This window comes from Impatiens glandulifera, chromosome 2 (assembly GCF_907164915.1).
Source record: "Impatiens glandulifera chromosome 2, dImpGla2.1, whole genome shotgun sequence".
NCBI classification, from domain to species: Eukaryota; Viridiplantae; Streptophyta; class Magnoliopsida; order Ericales; family Balsaminaceae; genus Impatiens; species Impatiens glandulifera.
The window spans coordinates 31,806,140-31,818,768 of record NC_061863.1 but is presented as its reverse complement, the minus strand read 5'-3'; positions in this window follow the sequence as shown (position 1 = coordinate 31,818,768).

The window sequence follows — 12,629 nt, the reverse complement described above, 5'->3', positions numbered from 1 at the left end:
GTCCTATCCCAACTTTGGTCGATGATCAGACTCTTGCTGAATCAGTTCCTTCTCTAGTTTTTCCTCTGACTCATGCCGAGTCTACGGCTAGTGCGACAAGCCGATCAAAATCTAAGAAAACCTCCATCCCTGAGGTAAATACCCCTACTCCTAATCCTATTACTCCTGTATCTAGAGATTTTGTTTTACAACCGGTTGGGCCTGCGGCTTTAGAGGCACAACTGAGAACTTTAGAAATAATTGATGATGTTGTGAATGAGGTCAATAGGTTTGCTGAAACCGATGTGACGAGTAAAATTGTTGAGACCGGTCAGACTGCTGACACTAATCGTGCAGGTTATGCGAATAAGGTCGATAAGTCAGTCGAACAAAATGAAGAAGAAATATTGACCAAACTTCCTACGATGCATAAGAGTGATCATACTGAGAAGACTCAACCGGTCCGGTTAATGAGGAAATCCCTTCAACCGGAACCAATCAAAATCCGACTCTTGAGGAGGCGGCTGATAATGCAATTCCGGATGCTGAAATTCCGGATTCTCACATGGCCAATGTTGAGGCCAAAAGGGTTGTGGAAAATGTCCTCAAGATGATTAAAGAGAAGGCATATGTACTATCCGACCACTACTATGAATGGGAGAAAATAAGGGCGGAAGTCAACTTCAAGGACATGCTCCCAAAATGTCCTGAAGAGAGCCTGTGACAAGACCGAAGTTGGTCAAAGAGAACGCCAAGTTGAAGGTGTTGTCATCAGCCATCAAAAACATACACCGGAGATACCTTGTTATAGGCGATGTAACCATCGTGGAAAAAATTGTGCTAGAAACTTTTAAAACGGATAAGACGATGAAGACGAAAGGAATCTTCGAACCAAAATGGTTGAGTATAATGATGAAGAGCTCTCCTAGAGGATTCAAGCCGAAGAAACTTACTAAAGCCAAAGCCATGGAACGGTATGACGCAGATGCATCTTAGAAACTTAAGCAAGAATTAATCCAAGAAGAAATAGATGAAAGAAGAAAGAAACCTTCTTCTCAAATTGTTAAGAAGACAAGGGCACATGTTAATAAAAGAAAACGGGCTCAAGAAGTAGTGGCAACAGCTCGTACCAAACCGAAAATTGTTCCACCGGTTGCCTTTCCTGTCGTTGTCTTTGAAAACTTGAACCTTGAAGAATAAGAAGAAGAGGATGGTGAATAGTTGAACCCAAGAAAATGCCGACCGATCCGAGCAGAACCAATTTAGTCTATACCTTCAAGTGCTAGATTAGGCCGAGAAACTCGTGCAGATTCGGTTGAAAATTTTGATCAGAGTCGAAGAACTCTTACTTCTCATGTTTCAGTCCAACCGACAAGATCCCCACGATGGAGCGGATTCTCTAGCCAACGTACATTTCCAATGGGCAGATTATTCAAAGACAAAATCAAAGATATGGAAATGTTGGCAATTGACATTTTGGTGCAAACAAATCTATTTGGGAATGTGCAGAAGGAAGCTCTCAAAGGTTTAGACTATGTCATTGCCATTTTGATACAAGTTTGTTGAACAAACAGTAGGCAGCAGAAGACTGTCAAGTGTAAAATGTTTCTAAAATGAGAAAACTTAGCTTCAGGTAGAGGCTTCGTGAATATGTCTACAGTTTGTTGATCTGTTAGGATGTATTCAAGACGAATCTGCTTCTGATTGACATACTCTCGAATAAAGTGATGCCTGATTTCGATATGCTTTGTCCTAGAATGCAGGACTGGATTTTAGGTGATTTCGATAGCACTTGTGTTGTCGTAGAAAATTGTAGATTCTTTAGCCTCAATCCCATAGTCCCTAAGTTATTGTTGAACCCACAAAAGCTGAGAGCAACAACTGCCAGCAGCAAGGTACTCTACTTCAGTTGTAGACGTGGCAACCGACGTGTACTTCTTGCTAAACATGAGATAAGACGATCTCCAAGGAACTGGCATGTTCCACTCGTGCTCCTTCTATCAATTTTGCATCCTGCATAATCTGAATCTGAGAAACTAGTTAAATTGAAGCTGGAATCCTTCGGATACCACAGTCCCACATTTTGAGTTTCCTTTAAATACTTCAGAATGCGTTTAGCAGCAGTAAAGTGAGAGAGTTTAGGATTAGCCTGGAATCTCGTACAGACATCAACTGCAAATTGAATATCTAGTCTACTGACAGTAACATAAAGAAATAACCCAATAAGACCTCTATAGGCTGTGACATCTACACTTTGACCACCATCATCTTTGTCCAATTTACTAGAGAAGCTCATTGGAGTAGCTGCAGCAGAGCAGTTCTCCATCTCAAACTTCTTTAGTAACTCTTTGGTATACGTGTCCTGATTGATGAAGGTTCCTTTCTCCAATTGACGAACTTGAAGACCGAGGAAGAAAGTTAATTCTCCCATCATGCTCATTTCAAATTTGTCCTGCATTAACTTGGCAAACTTCTCACACAATTTGGGGTTAGTTGATCCAAATATAATATCATCAACATATATTTGAACAAGCAGAATGTGAGATTCTTTAGTGAATCTAAACAATGTTTTATCCACAGTTCCAATAACAAAGTCATGATTAAACGGAAATTCAGTCAAAGTGTCATACCAAGCTCTAGGAGCTTGTTTCAGACCATGCAAAGCTTTGTCAAGTTTAAAAACATGATTTGGTAAAGTATGATCTATAAGACTAGGAGGTTGCTCAACATAGACATCTTCATTTAATTTACCTTTTAAAAATGCATATTTCACATCCATTTGAAAGAATTTAAAATTCTTAAATGATGCATATTCCAGGAAGATTCTAATTGCCTCAAGTCTTGCTACAGGTGCAAAAGACTCATCAAAGTCGATACCTTCCTCCTGTCTGTATCCTTGAGCAACTAAACGGGCTTTGTTTCTAATAACTAATCCATCTTCACTAAGCTTTTTTCTAAAGACCCATGTTGTTCCTATGACTAACTGATCAGTCGGTCTAGGAGTCATATGCCACACTTTATTTTTCACAAATTGGTTTAACTTCTCCTGTATGGCATTGATCCAATCAAGATCAACCACTGCTTACCAATTTTCTTAGGTTCAATCTGAGAAATAAAGGCATAATTGGCCATTTCATCCATCAATTGACGTCTTGTCCTTCGAGGAGAGAAAGGATTTTCGATGATCAATTTAGGTGGATGATTCTTGTTCCATCTGAAGTTGGATCCAAAGGGATTGGTCATATGAACAAGTGACTCCACGACCTCCAAACTCTCAACAGTTTGTTGAATAGGAGTTTTTACGTCTGGTTGAATTTCAACCGGATCAGCCATAGGGTCAGTCAACGAAATCCGTTATCTAGAGCATCTTCTTCACTTACAGAATCAAGACTTGTCGCTTATAGTCTGTTAGCAAGGTCAATGGGATCAATGGAGATACTCTCAATAGGTTCATCAAAGATAACATGAAGGGATTTCTCAACAGTTTGTGTTCTGTTATTATATACTCTGTAAGCCTTGGTTACTGAGGAATATCCCAGCATGAAACCAGTATTTGCTTTAGCATCAAAAGTGGTCAAATAAACCTTTCCATTGTTATGAATAAAATATTTACACCCAAAACTTTGAAGTATGAAACTGTGGGAATTCTCCCGTAATACAGTTCATAGTGAGTTTTATCAATACGATTGTTAATTATTGACCATTTTGTGTGTAGAAAGATGTGTTTATGGCTTCTACCCAGAACTCTGAGGTATGTCTGATTCAGCTGCATGGATCTCACTGCTTCCTTCAGAGTCCTCACTCTTCTCTCAGCAATGTTATTCTGTTGTGGAGTTCTAGCACTAGACAACTCGTGCCTAATTCCAAACTCCTCGAGATAAGATGAGAGATATTTGTTTGTGAACTTAGTTCCCTAGTCACTTCTAATGAAAGCAATATTCAAAGATTTCTGATTCTGAATTCTTTTAAATATTCTAATCAAGTTTTAACCAGTTTTATCCTTTGATGGTAAATCGCAAAAAATCATCAATAACAATTAGGGAGAATCTCATTCCTCCTAAGCTCTTTACAGGAATTGGATCAAACATATCCATATGTAACAATTCTAAGCAACGGCTGGATTGAGATTTCCCTTTACTTTTGAACGATGATCTACCCTATTTGCCTAACTGGCAAGTAGAACATACCTTGTCCATAGAAAACTGTAATTTAGGTAATCCAATAACTAAATTGTTTGAACAAATGTTGTTGATGATTTTGAAATTCAAATGGTTTAATCTTTTATACCATATTCATTTCTGGTTATTCTTGGCAATCATGCACATAGGATCAGATGATTCTTTTTGCCAATTCATTTTATATGAGTTTCCTACTCTACTACCAGTTAATAAAGTATTACCATGTTGATCTTTAGCTAGAAATGCATGAGTTTGAAAATCAACTGATAGACTATTATCATATAACTGACTAATACTGATCAGGTTATAGCACAGATTGTCTACGAGTAACACATCTGTTAGAAAAATTAAGTAGGTTAATTTTAACCGGCCAGAGAACTAAATTAATCTCAACTTTCATGTGCAAGAAAAAATCAAAGCGCATAAACTTGCTGGAGAATATACCAAAAGTAATCCGGCTCCAAATGATCAAGTCATGATCAAGAGGAACCGACTTTAACTTCTCAACCAGACCGACTAGCAAGAAAGTTCTCAAATCCAGCCGGACCATATTACGAGAAGATCAACTGGAAACTTCGAAATATAAGATGACATAATATGACGAAATAGATGTTTCTTAGGAAAATACAAGAAGATAAGATCCGGATCAGAAGCATGTTATAAAAACAATGATGATCTGCTTATCCAAGATCCGAAGCAAAATCTGAATCAGATAGTCGGAACGTGCATGTTTGCCAAGTGTCCAAAACTGCAAGCCGCTCACGTCATCAGAACCTGACCGGTGGACGCATGCTTTCCAAGTGTCAAAAAGGTGAAACGTGCACGCAACATCTCTTAACTGGCGTGGTTTCAAATTTGACCAATCCTATGGAGAGAGAAGAAAATGACCGTTAGGATATTATTCACTATAAAAGGAAGACGAAGGGATTTCATTTAATACGGTTCTGAACATTTAAGAGAGAGAAAGAAATCTCACGCGCGATCCTAAATAGCTGTTTCAATTACTAAAAGTGTTGTTGTTGTATTGAGTTAATTGTATTAAATCAGAGTGAAGTGGTGCAACCGGCGAGTAGCGATTAAGGCTCATCCGGCATTGTGTGAGTGTTGTAACAATCAAGTTAGTGGAGATCCTTCTCATAATCTGAGAATAATGGGTGACGTAGGAGGGTTTGCTCCGAACATCCATAAAAAATCTTGTCTTGTGTCATTTTTCCTTATTTCCTGCTTATCTACTCAAAAACCGAACTATTATTAACCGAAACATAATCCTTAATCAAAACCGGTCTATCTATCCTCTCTAACCGATCACCTACAAACATCATCCAAAGTCTTGTGTGTTGCTTCAAGCTAAAACATACACTTCTGCCCTTGAACCCAGTACAAGAGTCTGTGACACTTTGCGTGGTGTTAAGAAACGATTTTAGTCTCTAACCGGACTATCACCAATTAGAGTGTGCGTTGTGTTGTAAGCGGTCAACCCTTCAAAAAACCGGAACCCCGGTACTCCAAGGGCAATCCCGATCCTAACAACATAATTAATGGTTAGATTACCATGGATAATTTTACCCTTACCCATGGTCTTACCCTTCTTGTTGTTACCAAAAATGATCTTAGGTTCAGAACAATCTTCTATATCAGTGAGAAGTCATCTGTTTCCTGTCATATACCTGGAACAGCCGCTATCCAGATACCACATAGATTCCTCGAGACCATCATTTACTTGTACCTACACAAAATAATATTTACAATCTTTTGGAACCCTCATTCAGTTGGGTCATCGGTCAATCAGTCCCTTAGAAATCCATATTTGAGTTATTTTGATGGATTTTACATTTTGTTTAGTAATTAATGCGTATGATTTTGACATAGCAGATGTCTTCCTACTAGCCAATGATCCCTTAGTCTTTGAAGATGATTTTCTTTTAGAAATTCTTGACTTCTTGCCAAGTTTTAGATTGCCAGACTTGTTAGCTGCTTCTAACTTATTTTTCAGCCAGCTAACAGTCGACGGAATATAAGTTATTTCATTTTTCAAAGCTACTTCTTCTTAAATTAGATGAGATTCAATGTCAGTTAAGCCCCATTTCACAAAGTTTATAGGCTTAAAGTTGTCATTTGCTGAGTTTGACTCTTTGCATGACTGGTTTGGGTCATTGTCATCAAATTCTAAACCGGATTTAGATCCAGCAGGTTTCAACAGACTAATCTAATGTTTGACAGCTTCTCCAGACCTTGTCCAAGCACTTACAACATAGTTTAACCGTTTGTTTACAGAGAAAATAGTTTGAATCTGTTCCATGAGTATCTCATTCTCGGATGAGATCTCTACTACTTTCTTTTCAAAAACATTTGTTTTAGAGGTTTTATGTGAAGAAGAAATATTGGCCTCATATTTTACTTTCATTTCATAAAATGAGTTTGATAACTTCTTGTACTCAATGGCCATTTCATTGAGTGCAGTAGTTAACTCTTCGTTGTTAAATTCTAGTGTAGAAACATTATTTACCTTGGATTGATCGTCTTCCACCAAGCATGTTACAGTCTTAGTCTCTTTTTCAGTAGGAGAATACTCTAAATCGATGTCGGCCCATTTGGATTTGTTTTCAACACACATGAACACTTTCTGGTCCTTCTGACTCTTCTTGGCTTTAAAATTTCCGCCATAGATCTGAGTCAGCTTCTCCCATATTTCTTTAGCAGAGTAACAAGATTTAATCTCGTAGAATATGTTCATGTTGATGGATTGATACAATATATTTTTGGCAACATTGTCTAGGTTGTTGGTCATCTTATCTTCATTAGTCCACTCACATCTTGGCTTTGAGATTTTTATAAGACCATCGGTAATGAGGCTCCACATATCACAATCAAGAGCAGCCAAGTGAGCTTGCATTCTCATCATCCAATATTCGCAGTTGTCCCTTGAGAGAATGGGGATCTCGTTGATGATAGAAATGATTTAGGTTCTTGATGCTTGAGAATAAAAAAAGAGCTCTGATACCAATTGATAATATCGGTGTAATCAATAGAGATTGTGGTTTGGCTATTGATGACGGCTTCGGATAAACGATTTGATACAAATCCTGTTAGGGATTTAAATCACATTATATTCATCACAAACCCTTGCAAACTCTTGAACGATTCAAGTGCGGAAACATTTGCTAAGGTTTGAAGCTAAGAACCAAAGAAGGAGAAGATGACATAATGTAAATAACACAGCAGTTTGTTTATGAATGTTCGGAGCAAACTCTCCTACCTCACTCTTTCTTCCAATCACCGGAAGGATTCACTATAAATTTCTTAGAATCAAATACAGTTGCACGATTAACTCACTATTGAACAGAACAGACTATGTTCAACTTAAAATATAAAGAAGTATATCACTCAGCTAAATTAATGTTTTGATTCTAACTCTCTCTTGATAAACACACAGTAAAACAAGAAAGCAGCTCTTTCATATATCAATTTGTATGTTTGCGTATGATACTCTGAGTATCGATAGATCGATGATTCATCCGTGGTCCTTGAGGATCTTTAAATAGAGCAGGTACCAATAGTCGAATCTTCCATAATTACACGTGGAGAGCTTCTATTGGAACTCCTCCATAGTACACAGTAGATTCTGAGCAATAGGATCATGGTCGTACAATTCTGGTAGTACGCCAAATATTCTTCTAGGATATTCCTGCAAGAAACAAGTAGTGGGAAGAATATTTGCTTACGTGGCATTAATCAATTGGTTGCAACTAGCTGTCGTACTGATCTTCACTAGAAAGTGGAGCAGGAGTAGCATACAGCTAGTTGATCATGGGTAGATGGGTGCTAGCTTTAAGCAACAGTAAGCATGGCATTAGATGTTTTTCACTTAGACTGATAAGTCTAATGAAATTAGACTCCCAAGTCTAATAGCAGATTCCATTAGACCACCTAGTTTAATGGGATTAACGACACGTTTAATTACGGTTCCCTTCAGACTAATCTGAAGAAGTTAGACTACACGTCTAACTCTCATACGTTAGATAGCACGTCTAGCTACGCATCCCTTCAGACTAATCTGAAGGAGTTAGAATGCAGGTCTAACTCTAATCTATTAGACTACACATCTAACTACGTCTGTTAGACTACACGTCTAACTACGTATGTATTAGACTGTACGTCTAACTACGTATCCGTTAGACTGCACATCTAACTATGTATCCGTTAGACTGCACGTCTAACTACGCCTGTAAGACTACACGTCTAACTACGCCTGTTAGACTACACGTCTAACTACGCCTATTAGACTACACGTCTAAGTACGCTTGTTACACTACACGTCTAACTACGTTTGTTACACTGCACGTCTAACTACGTATCCGTTAAACTGCACGTCTAACTACGTCTGTTAAATTGCACGTCTAACTATATCTCCATTAGACTGCACGTCTAACTACGTATCCGTTACACTGCACGTCTAATTATGTCTGTTAGACTACACGTCTAACTACATATCTATTAGACTACACGTCTAACTATGTCTGTTAGACTACACGTCTAACTACGTTTGTTAGACTGCACGTATAACTAGGCCTCTATTAGACTGCACGTCTAACTACGTCTATTAGACTACACGTCTAACTACGTATCCGTTAGACTACACGTCTAACTACGTCTGTTAGACTGAACGTTTAACTACGCCGGTTAGACTGCACGTCTAACTTCGCTAGTTAGACTACACGTTTAACTACGTCTATTAGACTGCACGTCTAACTACGCTTGTTAGATTACACGTCTAACTATGTATCCGTTAGACTGCACGTCTAACTGAATGCATCTAATGGCCAATCAGTTTAATGAACCTCATTTAGACTTAGTCTAATATAACATGTTTTCGATACACCTGCATCAAAAACAATTAGACGACATAAATTAAGTTTTATACACACTCATCATCAAAATTCCAATAGTCAAAATACTTTTACACTTAGTCAAAATAATTTGACCCAACACTCTATCTCTCGATAGATACATGAAATCATTTTTATACGATTCAACCATAATCCTATCTGTCGATAGGTACATGACTATTTTTATATGATTCAACCAAATGTATATCTCTCAATTGATATATGATATTGTTTTTATAAGATTCAACCAAAACCCGATCTTTTGATATGTACATGATATCGTTTTTATACGATTAAACCAAATCTCTATCTCTCGGTCTTTTGATATGTACATGATATCGTTTTTATACGATTAAACCAAATCTCTATCTCTCGCTAGGTACATGATATCGTTTTATACGATTTCAACCAAAAACTTTATCTCTCTATAAGTACATGTTATTGTTTTCATACGATTCAACTAAAACACTATCTTTCGATAGGTACTTGACATTTCTTTTATACGATTCAACCGAAAACCCTATCTCTCGATAGTATATAACATATTTTTATATAATTCAACAAAAACCCTATCTCTCGATTGTTACATGACATTGTTTCTATACAATTTAATCAAAACCCTATCTCTCGATTAGTATATGATATCGTTTTTATACGATTCAACCAAAACTCTATCTTTCGATATGTTCATGCCATGATTTTTATATGATTTCAACCTAAAACCTATCTCTCGATTGGTACATGACATTGTTTTTAAAAAATTCATCCCAAAACCCTATCTTTTAATAGGTACATGACATCGTTTTAATACAATTCAACTAAAAACTTATCTCTCAATATGTACTAGTATCGTTTTTATACGATTCAACCAAAATCATATCTCTCGATGATTACATGACATTTATTTTTAAACAATTCAACCCAAAACTATACCTCTTAATAGGTACATGACATCATTTTTATACAATTTAACCAAAACCCTATCTCTCGATAGATATATGACATTGTTTTTATAAGATTCAACCAAAACTATATCTCTTGATAGGTACATGACATCGTTTTTATACGATTAAACCACATCTCTATTTCTTGGTAGGTACATGACATCGTTTTATACGATTCAACCAAAAACTCTATATCTCAATAGGTATAAACTATCGTTTTCAAACGATTCAACCAAAACACTATCTCTCGTTAGGTACAATATATCGTTTTTATATGATTCAACTAAAACCCTATATCTCAATAGGTACATGATATCATTTTTATACTATTCAACTAAAACTATATCTCTCGATAAGTACATGAGTTTATTTCTATACAATTTAACCAAAACATTATCTCTAAATAGGTATATGACAATGTTTATAACCGAATCAACCAAAACCCTATATCTCCATAGGTACATTACATCGTTTTTATACGATTAAACCAAAACCCTATCTCTGGATAAGTTAATGAGATTGTTTTATATGATTCAATCAAAAATTATATATCTTGATAGGTACATGATATTGTTTTTATATGATTCAACCTAAAACCTATCTCTCGATAGGTACATGATATCTCTTATATAAGATTCAACCAAAATCCTATTTCTTGATAGATACATGAGATTGTTTTTATAAAATTGAACCAAAAACCTATTTCTCGATAGGTATATGACATCATGTTTATACGATTCAACTAAAACCCTATCTTTCGACATATTCATACCATCATTTTTATAAGATTTCAACCAAAACCCTATCTCTCAATAGGTACTTGACATCGTTTTTATATAAATCAATAAAAACTCTATCTCTCGATAGGTACATGACATTATTTTCATACAATACAACCAAAACCCTATCTCTCGATACAAACATAACATCGCATTCATACGATTCAACAAAACCCTATCTCATTGTATGTACATGAGATTGTTTTTATAGTACTAAAAACACATATCTCTTGATAGGTACATGACATCATTTCTATACGATTCAACCAAAAACAATATCTCTTGAAAGGTACATGATATCATTTTTATACAATTCAATGAAAATCTATCTCTTGATATGTAATGACATCATTTTTATACGATTCAACTAGAAATCCTATCTAAATCTACGTACATGACATCGTTTCTATACAATTCAACCCAAAACATTGTCTCTCGATAGATATATGCCATCATTTTTATACAATTCAACTAAAAAAACATATTTCTCAACAGTTACATGATATTGTATTTATACGATTTAATAAAAAAAACCTATCTAACAATAGGTAGATGACATTGTTTTTATACGATTCAACCTAAAATCCTACCTCTCGATAGGTACAATACATCATCTATATACAATTCAACAAAAAACTTATCTCTCGATTGGTACTTTCATCATTTTTATACGATTCAACCAAAACCCTATCTCTCGATAGGTACATGACATTCACTAGTAAAAAAGGTATTTTTAACGGCGAAATTTTATGACGGTATTTAAAATCGTAGTTAATACCTATTTTTAACTGCGGTATATAAAATTTTCTTTAATATCTTTAATTAAAGTATATATACCACAGTTTAATTACATTTAACTGTGGTATATAGAAATTGTCGTTAAAAATCTTATCTTTAACTGTGGGTTTTTTTATATTGTAGTTAAAGTCTTATCTCTAACTGTGGTTTTATATTCTGTAGTCAAAAGTCTTACGTTTAATTGCGGTATATAGATCCACATTTAAAAGTCATACGTTTAACTTGTATAAAAAATGTTATATAATTATAAAACATAAAAAAGTTTCAATTATAAAGAATTAATAAATATATATGTGTAATATAATAAATATATATATATATATAAATTATATAGATTTAATAGATTAATATATATATATATATATAATATAATATAATGTTATAAATATAATTAAATTATTTATAAATATATGAACGTAATCTTGACAATGGCATATGTTATATATAAATATGAAATTATAAATTAGATTTTTTTATAAATTAAAGTTTTATTTTATAAATTAATTAGTAATGAATTAATTTATTCTTTATAGTCTATTTAATTATTGTTATATTTATTTAACATAAAATTTTATTTCTAATCAATATTTTTTTAGTATTAGTTCAAAATTAAATTTATGTAAAACTATGAAACCTTCATATTTTATATATTCAACCAATAACCAATATAGAGAGTTATATATATATATATATATATAAAAAGTAGGTTAGGTTAGATATTGCAAAACCATTTTAATGAATCTTTTATGTCAACCTCTTCATATATACAGAGAACATTAGATAAGTTAATTAAAAAATATATATACTTCTAAAATATTATTTTATCAAACATTAGTTCAATAAATATACCTTACCTGAATTAACAATTAAAAAGAAAGACGAAATAATAAAATATTATATTGAGACTTCCTATTTATATATAATTGTATATCCTACACACTTGATTTAGTTTATAAATAATTCTAAATATAATATTAAATCTTATTAATATTTTTCTCTCACTAATTAAATATTAGATTAATTTATCACTAATTAGTTTTATAAAATAATATATATATATATTAA